The sequence below is a fragment of the Ambystoma mexicanum genome, chromosome 6q (genome assembly GCF_040938575.1).
Source record: "Ambystoma mexicanum isolate Mex_15411 chromosome 6q, UKY_AmexF1_1, whole genome shotgun sequence".
Lineage (NCBI taxonomy): Eukaryota > Metazoa > Chordata > Amphibia > Caudata > Ambystomatidae > Ambystoma > Ambystoma mexicanum.
Window position 1 is genome coordinate 149,142,771 of NC_090937.1, and position 6,000 is coordinate 149,148,770.

Consider the following 6,000-nt stretch of genomic DNA (forward strand, 5'->3'; position numbering starts at 1 on the left):
CGCGCACCCCCGAAATACACGTACCCAGGCCAATCACGTGTGAAACTTCCCGCGCACCCCTGAAATACACGTACCCAGGCCCAATCGCGTGTGAAACTTCCCGCGCACCCCTGAAATACACGTACCCCGCTCCCCCAGGCCTAATCGCATGGGAAACTACCCACAAGACCCTGAAATACACATACCCCGCTCCCCCAGGCCCGATCGCGTGTGAAACTTCCCGCACACCCCTGGAACACACGTACCCAGGCCAATCGCTTGTAAAAATTCACGCGAACAACAGTTATACACGTACCCCACTCGCACAGGCCCTTTCGCCTGTGGAAGTTACTGCGAAACCCGTAATACACGTTCCCCGCTTGGCGTTTGCTGTTTGGCAGTCCGGTAAACTGGTCCAGGATTGGCGCAGCCCTTTGCGCTGAATTGGGGATTTTGATGGCTTTTCCTTGCGCGAGGGCGTTCTTGAGGGCGTAACTGGTGCTGCTGCAGGGTCGCTGCGCCACTCTGCGCCACGGCTGCTTTTGGAGGCTAAAATCCATGAATATGCTGTGCGCGGAAATCGATTTTAGCGCACGCGGCTGGCGCAGACATTCGCACAGGAACACTGTGCGCCAGCCGCGTGCGCCACTTTTGTGCAAATTTCTATGAATTACCCTGTTAATCAGTGACTCACCCCCTGAAGTGTGCCTGAAATAAACCTTTAATGAGTCTAGCAATTATTGAATAGAATTCCAGAAAGACACATTATTTGGTATTCCTATTCTTTCTTATTCAGGGTCAGTGCTGAAAGTGTTAGACTTGTGGCACTCCTGTTCTTATTTTTCTTCTTTTAAGGGGCCTGAGCAAGAAAGCCAGCCACTCCAGAAGTAAAGAGCCACATGGTGCTGGCCACAGCCCAGGAACTTGCATTACAACCCCCCCTGCCTTTTTTTTAGAGGTCGCAAGGGAGACCGCAGAGGTCGCAGTTGAGAACTCTGACGACCTCTAAATGATGTCCCTGTGCATACAAGTGCTTCATAAAAACACTTATCATGCTTGCTTTACCAAAGATGCCCAATACAAAATGTCATACCACGATAAAAAAAATGATTGGACTGGCTGCATTGAAATCAGAAATCTATCAGATGCCCATTAATAACGGGCATTACTTCCCTCATTGCCCTCCAGTGCCTCACACACACAAATAATCAATTGTGTGTACATGCAAGGCGCTATGGGCCATAGGGATCATGCTTGACATTGCATGTGAGGTGCTAGGAATCCCAGCAGACTGGGCTGGCATTGTTCACTGGGCATACTGAGTAAAAGAATGCCACACCTGCCCCATGGGCCCCAGTGCGTCACACGCACATGATGAATGTGATTGTATCTATGTGAAGCACTGGGGGGTACTGGGGTCAGTCATGACACGCCTGTCCCCTGGGTCCTCAGCGTTTCACGCACGCACATAGTCAATGTGTTTATGTGTGTATGCCAGGCACTGGAGGTCCAGGGGGTGGGGATGGTGTGTTTTACTGGACATCTATCATAGATGTCCAGTAAATAAATACCATGCCTGTCTCCTGGGCCCCACAGCACCAACCACACACACACAATCGCCGTGATTTTGTGTGTGTGCGAGATGCTGGGGTGCCCAGTGAACAGGCATGGTATTTTTGACTACACATCTATGATAGATGTCCAGTATAAAAATGTCATTCCTTTCCACTGGGCCCCACAGCACCAACCACACAAACAAATCAAAGTGATTGTGGGGCTGGGGGCTCAGGGGGGCAGGTATGGTATGTTTTACTAGACATCTATCATAGATGTCTAGTAAGAAAATACCATCCCTGACCCCTGGGCCCCACAGCACCTCAGACATAGGGCCTCATTACGAGTTTGGAGACCCCATAGGCTCAATGGGAATGGGGAAGGCGCTAATGACGGTACCGCAAATTGCGGTACCGTTATTAGCTCCAAAGTCCAAAGTCCCTTTGCGGGTCCAGTCCTTAATGCCTGGTAAAACGCCTGGTAAAACCAGGCGTTAAGGGAGGACCCGCAAAGGGAACTCGTAGTAGGGCGGTAAGAGATTACCGGCACCGGTGCCTTTACCGGTGCCGGTAATCCCTTACCGCCCACCTCGTAGTGAGGCCCATAGAGCTGAATTTGGCCGATAGGGAGGGGGATTGTGCAACAAAGGCATTTTTAAAATGCCTTTGTTGTACAAACCTCCTACCACCACTCCCCAAAATCACTTTGGACCAGCACAAACACACACACACACACACGCACACTTACACAACATACACACAGCAAGCACTTTCTGTCTCATTCACACAAGCACCCATCATGCACTCACTCATAACACAAGCATACACGCATCCATAGACATATTTAAATAATAAATACATGAACATACACACACACATATTTACACAACATACACACAGCAAGCACTTTCTGTCTCATTCACACAGGCACCCATTGTGCACTCACTCATAAAACAAGCATACATGCATCCATACACATATTGAAATAAATACACAAACATAAAAACGTACAGATTTAGACAACATACCCACTGCAAACACTCTGTTACATACACATGAGCATCCATCATGCACTCACTCATAACACAAGCATACACGCATCCATACACATATTTAAATAATAAATAAATGAACATACAAACACATGCATTTACACAACATACACACAGTAAACACACTCTCATTCACACCAGCATCCATCATCATACATTAATTCACCTAACAACACAAGCATGCATGCATCCATACATATAATTTACATTTTTTTAAAAAAGGGAACGTGAATAAGCGTACCTTCTGTCACAGATCTTTCCTCTCCAGTGCTCAGGCCCCTGCTAGCATGAAAAGGAATCAGGAAGCTTCCTGTTTTCTGGACATGAGTGCAGGGGCCTGAGCGTGGGTGATGAGATGCCCCACTCCAGCTTGCTCTGTCTGTATGTGCAAGGAGGTGCAGGAGCGCCACTTGCACATACAGACATGCAGTTCCCCAGCCAGCATTTCCAATCAGCCATGCAAGGTTGGGGAAGCAAAATGCACCATAGACTTGCATGGCTCATTGAGCTTACACGGCTAGGGAACTGTAACCGTCAAAGGGAAACAATGTTTCCCTTTGAAAGTTAAGAGCACTCCCTCAGCTGAAAACAATGGCTGAGGGAGTGCTTGTATTTCACTGGCTGGCTCCTCCATAATCGGTGAGAGGGGTACAAGATCCAGTGTGTTGACGCTCAGTCGTCCATTATGGAGGAGCTGCATATGCTCAAAATTCAAGTTCGGGCCCTGAGCAATGCCAGAAGAATGATTAGAACACAATATTTTCATGCGCCAACTCCTTTTGCTCACGTGACGAGCAACTTCTTTTCTGCATACAGCCTGAAAAAGAAAACATATCTGTTTTGTCCTGAAAGATCCTGATCCTTTTGGATCTGTCTGCCATATTTGATACCATTGATCACTCCATCCTGATCAACCGTGTATCAGCTGCTGGCATGTCAGATCCGGTCCTCGCCTGGTTCCACTCTTTTCTGTCCTATCGCTCGCAGAGTCTTCTGCTTCAGCCTTTTCTCTTTGCGGTCTCGTCTCTGGTGTGTGGTGTACCGCAGGGCTCGGTCCTGTTCCCACACACTTTTCAGTATTTACATTCAGCCTCTGATCACTCTTATCCACGCCCACGGCTTTAGATGCTACTCGTATGCTGATGATATGCAGATCTTGGTTCGGCTGGATCTTCTTCATCCAGCCCATGCCAATCAGCTTCCAGACTGCTTATCGGCCGTGGGCTGCTGGATGAGTGAAAATTGACTTAAATTGAATGGAGACAAGACCGAGGTTATGGTTGTGGGTTCCTCGATTGCTTCTTCCTTCTGGATACCTGCTTTTTGGCCTTCTTCTTTTTGGTTCTTTTCCTGCTGCAGTTCCGGTGGTCAAGAACTTAGGTGTCAAACTATCTGCTTCCTTGTCTACGGAACCTCAGATTAGTGCAGTCTGCCAAGCTGGTCATTTTCAATTGAAAATTCTTAGGAAGGTTCTCCAATATTTTACTGTCTACCTGCGAGCCCCAGTCGTCTCTGCTTTGGTCCTCAGCAAGATTGACTACTGTAACTCTCTTTATCTGGCTCAGCCAGACTATTTGATACTGCGTCTGCAAGTTCTCCAAAACTCTGCCGCCCGTCTTGCCACTGGTACCCCTTATCGGGTGCATATTTCTCTAGTCCTCAGATCTCTCCATTGGTTGCCAGTGGCCAGACGTGTCCATTCAAATCTTTGTGCCTGGTCATGAGGCTTTTTATGATGCCGGCCCGGAGTACTTGCAGCAAAAATGTCAGCCTTGTGTTCCTTTCCGCCCGCAATGTTCTGGGGGGCGCTTTCTTCTGGCTGTCCCTAGGTTCCGACGTGCTAGGACTGGAGGCCGTTCCTTCTCGGTCAAAGCTGCAACTTTGTGGAATGCTCTCCCTGCCGCCCTTCGTGCGGTACCCAGACATCTAAAATTTAGGAAGGCTCTTAAAACTTTATTGTTTTAATCTCTCTTTTTTTCTCTCGTGATCCTCGCCTGTCAGTGATACTGCCAGGGCGCCTTTTGGTGTTGGTTGCGCTGCACCTTTTCTGGTGTGAAAACTATAGCATAACGTAGCATAACACAAATATTGTAAAACAAAATGTGTGTTAGCAGAATGCAGGAATCATCCGATTAACATTGCTTACCACTTTCTAGCTCTTTTTTTTATAGTAAAATAATTATTTATTTAGTGTAGGCAGAAAACTAAATTGACCATGGATGTATGATTAGGGATGACGATGCAGAGAGCACCCCACAAACTAAGTTGTCTCTTGAAGCCTCCATCAGAGATGCTATTATTAACCAACTTAGTGGCCTCATTATGAGCATGGCACTAACAGTAAAAACATGAACGCCACCGACTTTCTAGTTGGAAAAAGGTGGGGTATTTACCAGAGTGGATACATAGAAAGAAATGCAAAGGGTAAATATGGGTAATTTAGCCCTTGCAGTACTTTCCATTTACCCCTTGGGGTAAATATACCATGCAATCCCAACTCTTAAATTGGTAGAATTTTAAAAACAGCTGGTATTTAAAATGGCACATGATTTAACAGTGCCACTATACTCATAATGAGTCCCTTACTGCCTGATTTACAAAAATGTTTTAACATGAGAAAGTCCCATTGAAAACATGTTTGCAAATCAGACCCTTAGTCGCCAGAAAGTTAAACATCATCCCTTGATAATAATGTAATATATTTGACCTCTGTACAGGGCCATCTTAAGGAATGTTGTGGCCCTGGGCACAGACTCCTTTAAGGCCCCCTTCTGAACCAAAGAAATTGAGGATCCTTTTGGGGCAGACGTTTTAGTTCCCAACATGGGAAAGAGGTTCACACTACGCAAATTGTACCAGGCCATGGTGCGGTTGGGTAATATGCAATTTTATAACTAAATATGTGTTCAATGTAGTTAGACAAACTGAAATGAGTCTTACTTTGTGTTTTAGATGGATACATTTTAGAGTTACAGTAGGCAGCAACATGAGAAGAAGTAGCATGGATAAAATGTGGGGTGCAATGTACAATTTGTGGTGCTGAAAAATATGCAGTGTGGAGCTTTTTGCATGCAAGAGAGGGGCTCATTAAAGGGGGAAACTATCATGTGGAAATTCAACAATGGTTTAGATTGCAGTCACATTCAGGGCATTGGGAAATGTGAGGTTCATCATTGTGGCTATATGGAGACATCACATAATGCAGGTTTCAACATTTGGAGTCTTAATAGTCTGCAGAGTCCCTTGATTCACAGATATAGGGGGTAATTCATAGAATTTCGTGCACAAGTGGCAGACGCGGCTGGCGCACAGTGTGTGCGTGCGAATGTCTGCGCCAGCCGCGTGAGCTAAAATCCATTTCCGCGCACAGCGTATTCATGGATTTTAGCCTCCAAAACCAGCGGTGGCGCAGAGTG